Consider the following 11,029-nt stretch of genomic DNA (forward strand, 5'->3'; position numbering starts at 1 on the left):
CCGCCTCGCGATCTCTATGCACGCCTCCTCAACACCGAACAACGACTCGCTGCTCGCCACTCCGTTGGCGTCTACTCGGAGGGTCCATCTGCGAACGCTGCTCTTCGCGGAGGTGCTCGCGGTGCCAAGCAGAAGGCGCCGTCATCTTCGGGCAGCCAGCCCCGTCTGCCCGCTCCACCTCCACCGACGTCTGGCCGCAAGCGGCTCCACTGTGAGGCGTGTGGTGGTGGGGTTGAGTGTCAACTCTGCGGTATTGAGGGACACTTGGCGTCTCGCTGCCATCGTCGCTTCAAACGAGATTTTCTTGGCATTGGGAACAATGGGAAGGGCAATGAGAAGCAAGCTGCTCTCGCTACATAGGATCCTGGCTTCACTCCATCATACTCTGTGGATCCTGCCTGGTACATGGACACGGGCGCCATAGACCACTTGACGAGCCAGCTTGACAAACTGGCCACTCGCCGGCCCTACACCGACCATGATCAAGTTCGCACTGCAAATGGATCAGGTATGCCCATCTCACATGTTGGTCAGGCATCTCTCCTTTCACGTACCACTAAAACCTTGTGTCTGCTTGATGTCCTTCGTGTTCCCTCAGTCACACGTAGTTTACTCTCGGTTCCTAAATTAACTCGTGACAACAATGTGTTCGTTGAGTTTCACCCTTTTTATTTTTTATTAAGGACTGGTGTTACGGCATATCTCTCTCAAGGTAGTTTTGGTGATTGATGACAACATGTTTGCGGACTAATCTTGTGCTTTGAATAATTCAAAGATTCTCCCCTGGCACGAGACGTTTTCTTCCCCTCGGAGTATATTTCAAGACGGTGTAGCTCTTTCGTTTCTTTCTCGGTGGACTAGTTGCGTAGAGGGCACCGTACTATCAAGAGGGGGTCCGCTGGGGTATTGCATGGCTGGAATCAACACGTACACATCAACTTCTCACCCTCCGAGCTTTTCCATTCCATTGTAGAGATCTCTCCTCTCTTCCTTGTCCTGTCTGGGTCCAAGCGGTAGTACCGCACAACCCAGCGGTAGTACCGCTGAGGAGCCACAAGCAGCAGTACCGCTCCATAGCGGTAGTACTGCCCGTGGCTCCACAGCAGTAGTACCGCTGGGGTGCCTGGCACCTCCGCCTCGTCCTCAGCCTCTTTGGAGAGATTCTCTCTCTCTCTTCTGTGCCCCAGCGGTAGTACCGCACTACCAGCGGTAGTACGGCTGAAGGGTCACAAGCGGTAGTACCGCTCCACGGCGGTAGTACCGCCCGTGATCCCGCTGCCGTAGTACCGCTGGGCTGTGTGGCTCCTACCGCCTCGACTCGAGGGGTCTTTTTCTCGTGTCGGGTTTTGCGGCACTAGTTGCGGTTGTAGATGCGGTAGTACCGTTCCAGGAGCGGTAGTACCGTCCCTACCACCGCGGTAGTACCGCGTTGGGTCCTATTCCCTACTAGTCTCCTCTACGCGGCAGTGCCGCTGGCTGGCGCGGCAGTACCGCTGACCTGGCGGTAGTACCGCCCCCTCTCAGCGGTAGTACCGCCCTGTGCGGGGCTGGTTGGTGAGGGGCAACGGTTGGATTGTTGCCCCCACTATAAAAGGGAGTCCCCTTCTTCTCTTTGACCTACCTCTTCCTCCCCCAAGCTCCATTTATTGCTCAAGCTCCATTAAATGCTCCAAGCTCCATTTTTGCCCGATCTATCTCTCTAGCCAATCAAACTTGTTGATTTGCTCGGGAGTGGTTGAGAAGGCCCCGATCTACACTTCCACCAAGGGATTTTCGATTCCCCCACTCATCCCTAGCGGATCTTGTTACTCTTGGGTGTTTGAGCACCCTAGACGGTTGATGTGATGGCCTGGCTTATTAGGGATGATAGACTACTCATATTAATAAGGAATTCCTTCTTTTCCGGGAGCCCATTCAGACAGAACTCCAAAGTTAAGCGTGATCAGCTTGGAGTAGTGTCAGGATGGGTGACCGACCGGGAAGTTGCTCCCGGGTGCGCATGAGTGAGGACAAAGTGCGCAGAAAAGACTAGTATTGATCTGTGAGGCCAGTCTAGATCCCGCCAGGAGTAACGACCACCGGTGGGTGTGTCCGGGGCGTTACAAGTTGGTATCAGAGCCGACCCTCGCGGTTACACGGATGGTTGCGGACAGGTGTGTGGTCATGTTGTTCATGACGTTTGTGACCCGTCATGGCACACGGCATGGCACATGTACTGGACTAGAAGCACAGACGTATGTGCCAAGAGGGAACGTTCCTGTGGCCCGATGAGGACGTCGGTTCCTCTGAGTGGGGGTGTATGTGATGGCCTGGCTTATTAGGGATGATAGACTACTCATATCAATAAGGAATTCCTTCTTTTCTGGGAGCCCATTCGGACAGAACTCCAAAGTTAAGCATGCTCAGCTTGGAGTAGTGTCAGGATGGGTGACCGACCGGGAAGTTACTCCCGGGTGCGCATGAGTGAGGACAAAGTGCGCAGAAAAGACTAGTATTGATCTGTGAGGCCAGTCTAGATCCCGCCAGGAGTAACGACCACCGGTGGGTGTGTCCGGGGCGTTACAAGTTGGTATCAGAGCCGACCCTCGCGGTTACACGGATGGTTGCGGACAGGTGTGTGGTCATGTTGTTCATGACGTTTGTGACCCGTCATGGCACACGGCATGGCACATGTACTGGACTAGAAGCACAGACGTATGTGCCAAGAGGGAACGTTCCTGTGGCCCGATGAGGACGTCGGTTCCTCTGAGTGGGGGTGTATGTGATGGCCTGGCTTATTAGGGATGATAGACTACTCATATCAATAAGGAATTCCTTCTTTTCTGGGAGCCCATTCGGACAGAACTCCAAAGTTAAGCATGCTCAGCTTGGAGTAGTGTCAGGATGGGTGACCGACCGGGAAGTTACTCCCGGGTGCGCATGAGTGAGGACAAAGTGCGCAGAAAAGACTAGTATTGATCTGTGAGGCCAGTCTAGATCCCGCCAGGAGTAACGACCACCCGCGGTTGTGTCCGGGGCGTTACAATTGAGGTCACCACGGAGCCATAGTCCATTGTGGTGAAGCTTCGTGGTTTTGTTGGGAGCCTCCGATTAAGTTGTGGAGATTGCCCCAACCTTGTTTGTAAAGGTTCGGTCGCCGCCTTCAAGGGCACCAATAGTGGAATCACGGCATCTCGCATTGTGTGAGGGCGTGAGGAGAATACGGTGGCCCTAGTGGCTTCTTGGGGAGCATCGTGCCTCCACACCGCTCCAACGGAGACGTACTTCCCTTCAAAGGGAAGGAACTTCGGTAACACATCCTCGTCTTCACCGGATCCACTCTTGGTTATCTCTTACCTTTACTTGTGCAAGCTCTTTAGTGTTACTTCTCTTGTTTGCTTGTTTGCTTGTTGGTATTGCATCATATAGGTTGCTCACCTAGTTGCACATCTAGACAACCTACTTTGATGCAAAGTTTAATTTGATAAAGAAAAGTTAAAAATTGGTAGTTTCCTATTCACCCCCCCCCCCTCTAGTCAACCATATCGATCCTTTCAATTGGTATCAGAGCCGCGTCTCTTTATTAAGGACTTTACCGTCCAAAGAGTATGGTTGATACCGTAGATGGTGTGGAGGAACACTCCGGTGTGAATCCGATCTCATCTACGGGCGATGGGGGAACCTCAGTCTCTCGGGAGGAGTTCAATGTGGCCTTGGAGACATTGAAAACCTCCATGACGACCGAAGTTGAAAGCATGTTTACTAAATTTCTTGAGGGGCTTAAACTATCCACCGCACCGTTGAAAGTGGGTGACCCCGCCAACAAGGTGACGGATGCTATCCCCGACAAGGGGGAAGCTAGTAGTGAAAATGCTCCTTCTTCTAGTGGTAAGAATGGCACCGGCATCTTTGCCCATGTGGAACCACCACTTGTTTATGGTGGACCGGTTCCTTCCACTCATTTGAATCATGCCGGTCCTCCCCCTAAGATTGTGAAAAATGAGGACTTCGATTCTTGGGTTTACCGCTTTAAACATCATTTAAATCATGTGAACACTAACCTTTGGAGAATCATTGAAGAAGGTTTCTATCCACATGATCCAAGCAACTTCACTCCTCGAGAAGCCGCGGACAATCAATTCAACGAGAATGCTCTCTTCATCATTCAAGATGCAATTCCACCCGAAGACCTACCTCATCTTCGTCCCTTCGCCTTGGCCAAAGATGCATGGCATTGTGTTGTCTCTCTCTACCGGGGAAGCGCAAGCATTCAACGCCCCAACTATGAAGTGGTACAAGATGAGGCCGATGAGTTTGCAATGAAAGAAGATGAAGAACCTCGTGAGCTTTATCGGAGAGTAACCAAACTCGCGGTCTCACTACGAGATCACGGGAGCAAGGACACGGATGACAATTGGATCAAGCGCAAATTCCTCAAGGCAATGATGCCCTACCACAAGGCCATGTCCTCCGTCATTCGTCAAAGACCGGACTTCCACACTTTGACCTCAAGCGAAGTGTTGGATGAGTTTGTGGTCATGAACATTTTGGACAAGACCGCCGACAATGCGGTGCTCCGTTCTCAACGGGCAAAGAAGCCTAACCTTGCATTGAAGGCCAAGCTCACCGTTGAAGAAGAAGAAGACGAAGAAGAGGAGAGCAACCCCGAAGATACGAAGTATGCATATCATGAACACATGGCACTTGCTTTAAGGCAATTTTGGAGCAAGAAAAACTCGAGGCCAAACTTTAGCAAAAACAACTCGAGTGGCACGAGGGGCAAGCAACCTGTAAGGACTTGCTACAATTGCGGCAACATGAGTCATTTTGTTGCGGAATGCCCGTATGAGAAGAGGGAAGACAATGGTGGCAAGCTCATCCGAAAGGACAAGGCCAAGTCGTTCCCCAACAAGAACAACTTCACCAAGAAGACTCCTCCCAAGGCATTGGTTGTACAAGAAGAGTACAATGAGGATGATGACGATGATGAAGATGATGAGTCGGTTGCCATGGCCTCCGTTGCCATTGCGACGACTTCACGGGTGTCTCTCTTCGACTCACCCAATGAGAGCATCACCGCCAAGTGCCTCATGGCTAAAGCCACCAACAAGGTAACCCCCAATATCAAAACTACCATCATTAATCATCCTTCTCCGACGAATAGCATTAATGAACTTGAGGGAGCTAATGTGGAGGCTAACGAGTTTGAGGCCTTTATGGGCAAACTCAAGGGAAAATCCAAGAAGCACTTTGTTGCTCTCTTGGAACAACTTGGTGAAGCCAATGACATGATCGAGGCTCACGAAGACACCATCACTAAGATGGAAGGGCATAGTCGTGACTATGCCGATGAGATTTCGGATCTTTCCAATGCTCTTGAGGAAGAGTGTGGTCTTCGTTTGGCTCTTGAGGAGTCACACAACATTGATCATGCTAAGTTAAAGAAAGATTATGATCATATCCTCATAGTTTCTCATGTGCTAAACTCCGAGAAGACCGAACTTGAGGTTGATCTTGCTAGACTCAAAGAGGAGTTTGATCTACTTGACAAGGCTCACAAGGTCTTGAAGGGTGCTCATGCTAGCCTCAAAGAGTGTCATGATCAACTTCAAGTAAAGCTAACCAAGGAAAAAGCCACTTTCCCTCGTATGATGTTAATTGATAATGCAAATGCTACTAACCCGTGTTGTGAGCATGTGCATCTCGTTGAGGAGAATGCTAAGCTAAAGGGGCAACTTGAGAGAGGTCTTGCGACTTGCATACAAGGCAAGAAGAACCTCAACGATCTCTTGATCAACCAAAAGGGAGTTGTGGCCAAGGAAGGGGTTGGGTACGTGCCCGACTCCAAGAACAAGAAGAAGAATGACAAGACCAAACGACCTCCTCCTCTCATGCAAACCTTTGTGAAGGAGGGAGAGAGTGCCTCCGAGGAGAAGAAGAAGAACAATGTCAAGAAGGGCAATGTCACCCCTCCCAACAAAGCCGGCGATTTTAATCCTTCTTATGTGTTATGCCGTGCTAGTGATGGGCATGTTTATGCCAAATTTGTTGGTTCTCCTCATGAATACATTGAATGGTCTATTTGGGTTCCAAAAACCCTTGTTACTAACATCAAAGGACCCATTACAAAATGGGTACCTAAAACCAAGCATTGATATCTTGTAGGTGTTTGCTTCCGGTGGGGGATCATGGTTGCTCGATAGCGGAGCTACAAATCATATGACCGGAAGCAAGGACTTGGTGGTGGACGTGCACAAAGTTCCATCTATGCCCACCAATGTCGAGTGGGGTGACGCCTCATCTTCTAAGGTATTGGGACTTGGTAATGTGGCCATCTCTCATGATCTCACGATCGATAAGGTCATGCTTGTTGAGTCCCTTGCATACAATTTACTTTCTGTTCGTCAACTTGCAATCATGGGCTTTGCCACTTTCTTTGATATCGATACCGTGGCCCTCTTGTGGAGCAAGACTCTTAAAGTAGCTTTTGTTGGGCATGTCGAGAACGATCTATATGTGATTAACTTTTCGGAACGACCCACTAAGACCGCAACATGCCTAATGGCTAAAGTTGATGTGGGATGGCTTTGGCATCGCCGTTTAGCCCATGTCAATATGAGATCTTTGCAAAGTCTCCTCAAGGGGGACCATGTCCGTGGACTAATGAATGTTAGTTTGGCTAAAGATCGTGCTTGCAGTGCCTGTATCGAAGGAAAGCTACATGAGAAGGCTCACTCTCCCACGACTATCATTTATTCAAAGAGTCCTTTGGAGCTCCTTCACATGGATCTCTTTGGGCCTCCATCCTTCGATAGTCTTGGAGGTAGGAAGTATTGCTTGGTGATTGTGGATGACTACTCAAGGTACACGTGGGTGTATTTCTTCAAGAGGAAGAGCGAGACCCAACAAACCGTCATTGACTTTGCAAATGAAGCACAACGTCAACACAATGCAAAGATCTTGACAATAAGAAGTGACAACGGCACCAAGTTCAAGAACTACACCTTGGATGAGTTTCTTAGTGATGAGGGAATCAAGCATCAATATTCCGCACCCTACACCCCTCAACAAAACGGTGTTGCAGAGAGGAAGAACCGGACGTTGATGGATGCGGCACGGACCATGATGGCGGAGTTCAAGTCTCCGTACAACTTTTGGGCCGAAGCCATCAACACCGCGTGTCATGCATCCAATCGGCTCTACCTCCGCAAGGGCTTGAACAAGACTCCATACGAGATACTCACCGGTAACAAGCCCAACCTCAAGTACTTCCGGGTATTCGGGTGTAAGTGTTTCATTCTCAATAAAGGTGTTCGGTTGTCTAAATTTGAGGCTAGAGCTTATGAGGGCATATTTGTTGGCTATGCTACAAACTCTCATGCTTACCGTGTCCTCAATAAATCCACGGGACTTATTGAGGAGACGTGTAACGTGGAGTTTGATGAGAATAACGGCTCCCAAGTGGAGCAAAGTGGCACTTGTGATGTAGGTGATGAAATTCCTCCCCAAGCCATAAGAAGAATGGGTGTTGGCTTTATCCTACCCATTGAGGAACCCCTTGTGGCCGAAGGAGAAGGACAAAGCTCCACTCAAGTGGAGCCATCACCAACCCAAGGCCCACACGCTTCCGAAGAACAACATGAAGGCCCTCATCTTCAAGAACATGACCAAGGGAAAGATCACGCTCAAGATGGTGTTGACACATCAAGTGATGCCCAAGGTCAAGTTCTCTCCTCCGAGCAAGTTCAAGAACAAAAACAAGCCCAAGACGACACTCAAGATGATCAAGTGACCACTCCTCGTCTCACCCCCGAGGAGGAATTAGAGCGTCGTGCCGCCAAGGTTGCTTCCAAGCTCTCCACCAAGAATCATCTCATGACGAATGTGCTTGGAAGCTTAAGAAAGGGGGTAAGCACTCGTAGACAATTAGCAAATTATTGTGAGCATCACACGTTTGTCTCTTGTGTGGAACCCCAAAAGGTCTATGAAGCGCTAGAAGATCCGGATTGGCTCAATGCCATGCATGAAGAACTCAACAACTTCGAGCGCAACAAAGTGTGGATATTGGTGCCAAGACCAACCGGGAATCACAGTGTCATAGGAACCAAGTGGATATTTAAGAACAAGCAAGATGCCCATGGGATTATCATTCGCAACAAGGCTCGTTTGGTAGCACAAGGCTACTCCCAAGTCGAGGGTATCGACTACGGTGAAACCTTTGCTCCCGTTGCTCGTCTTGAATCCATTCGCATGTTGATTGCATATGCTTCTCATCATAACTTTAAGTTACAACAAATGGATGTGAAGAGTGCTTTTCTTAATGGTCCTATTAATGAATTGGTTTACGTCAAGCAACCCCCCGGGTTCGAGGATCCCTACTTTCCCGATCATGTGTATCAACTCGATAAGGCACTCTATGGCCTTAAACAAGCCCCACGTGTGTGGTATGACCACCTTACCGAGTTGTTACAAGACCGTGGTTTTGAAGTTGGGCTAATCAACCCCACTCTTTTTACTAAGAAGGTCAAAGGGGAGTTGTTTGTGTGCCGATTATATGTTGATGATATTATCTTTGGTTCTCCTAACAAAGCTTTCAATGAGGAATTTGCCGCTCTCATGACCTCAAAGTTCGAGATGTCCTCCATGGGAGAGTTGAAGTTCTTTCTAGGGTTCAAAGTGAAGCAAAGACGAGAAGGAACCTTCATCAATTAATCCAAATACACTCAAGACATGCTCAAGAGATTCAAGCTAAGTGACGTCAAGCCGGCTTCCACTCCAATGCCCACCAAGTGCCAACTTGACTTAGATCCCAATGGTAAAGTGGTGGATCAAAAGTTATATCGTTCCATGATTGGATCCTTGCTTTACCTTTGTGCATCTAGACCAGACATCATGTTGAGTGTGGGAATTTGTTCACGGTTTCAAGCCGCACTTAAGGAAAGTCACTATGTGGCGGTCAAATGAATCTTTCGATATTTGGCTCATACCCCAAACTTTGGCTTATGGTACCCAAGAGGATCAAACTTCAAGCTTGTAGGGTACTCGGATTCCGATTGGGCGGGAGACAAAGTGCATAGGAAGTCCACTTCCGGAGGGTGCCAATTCCTTGGTTTCTCTTTGGTAAGTTGGTCTTCCAAAAAGCAAAGTTGTGTGTCTCTCTCGTCCACTGAGGTGGAGTATGTTGCCGCCGGTAGTTGGTGTGCACAACTCCTATGGATGAGGCAAACTTTAAAGGATTACGGTGTCACTTGTGACAAAGTGCCTCTTTGGTGTGACAATGAAAGTTCCATCAAGATCTCTCTCAACCCGGTGCAACACTTCAAGACGAAGCATATTGAGATTCGGTATCACTTCATCCGGGGTCACATTAGGCGAGGAGAGATCGAGCTCAACTATGTCAACACTCATGACAACCTTGCAGATATTTTCACGAAGCCCTTGGATGAAGCAAGATTTCGCGAGTTAAGGCATGAGCTAAATATCATTGATTCAAGCAATGTGGCTTGAACCCTTGCAAACCCCACCTCGCTCAATTTGTTGTCTAGTTTAGGTGTAGGCATGGACATAGGGGGAGTGTTATTCTCTCAATGAACTCTCCCTCCCCCATTATGCATAAATTGATCAAGTCTTTCACTTTAGCCATTGTTGATGGTACTTGTGTTTCTAAGATGAGTTTTGGTCATGGGCCCAAGGTTAAAATCTTCGCGGCGCCATACCTCTTGACTCAAACATAGGTGGCCTCGGCCACCGCCCTCTTTTGAAGAGGTGTGTCTTGGTCGTTTGCTCGTGTGCTCTCTTTTCTTGCCGTAAGTGTCTTTCCTTCGAGCAAAAGCCTTGTTTGTTTGGTTGCCGTGGCGTGCTGGGCGGTACTACCGCTGGTGGTGCGTGGTACTACCGCTCATAAGCGGTACTACCGTCCCCAGCACGGTACTACCGCTGAGGGACGGGACTAGGGGGTTATATCGGGGCAGGGGGAGGTTTCTTCTCCCCCATACCCATTCGCCCCCCTCTTTCTTCTTCCTCTCTCCAGCCTCCACTCGCCGCGGGAGGGCTCCGGCGGATCTCCGTCTCCGGGGCGTCCCTCTCCATTTCCTTTGGTGGAGTCGATCCCCACCCCGTTCTCTTGCCATGGATGTCGGTATTGCCCCCGTTCCTTCTTTCCTTTTGTCTCGTTTTCAGATCTTGTTTCTTAGGGGCAATGGTGGTTGCATCTCTAGATTTTTGGCTAAATCTAGGCTTGAGTTGGTTGGAGAAGGCAACTAGACTATCTCGATTAGAGTTTGGTAGGAATTTTTTTGAATTTGGCAGGCCGGTAGTGCCGGATCTGACCACGGTAGTAGGAAACCGCTGTTTCTCCGCCTCGTGCTGTAGGAAACTGATGTTTCTCCGCCTCGAGCAGTACTACCGCTCTCATTGGAGCGGTACTACCGCTTGACCTCGAGAGGTACTACCGCTCTCTTTGGGGCGGTACTACCGCGTGCATGTCACGGTACTACCGCTGCATGCCAAATTCCATGAAATTCCTACCTTACCTTGATTATTTTTGCTGTGTTAGTTGGCTCATGCTCGTTCTTTCTGGTTGTTTTGCGTGTTCTTGTGTTTGGCTCCAGGTGATGACCCTTCTGAGCATCAAGCTCGCCGTATCAACCCCGGGCGTGCAACATCCAAACGCTACCGCACCTCTGAGCCAGCCGGTGGTTCCTCGAGCACCCAACCGCCTCCAGCAAGCGCTTCTGCAAGTGTTCCTCCACCTCCGCAGCAATCAAAGAGATCCGCCAACAAGCCAAAAGGGAAGACTGTGACTGAGATGACCAACAAGGAGTTTTGGGAGAAGCGTCGCCGCAACCCCTATGCGGTGGACCAAGAACCCACTTTGGTCAACCGCCCATTCTGGAACCGTTTTCAATTTGCCATCTACTTTGATGTGATCAAGGCCAAGAAGAATCTCTTTGTTGACGTTCGCTCCATTGACACTGATGCTATGGAGAAGGACCTGGAGTACTTTGGTGAAGCCCTTCAGATGTGCACTCAGCTGAACATTCTCAGGATC

Source organism: Triticum urartu, chromosome 1 (genome assembly GCF_003073215.2).
Source record: "Triticum urartu cultivar G1812 chromosome 1, Tu2.1, whole genome shotgun sequence".
Lineage (NCBI taxonomy): Eukaryota > Viridiplantae > Streptophyta > Magnoliopsida > Poales > Poaceae > Triticum > Triticum urartu.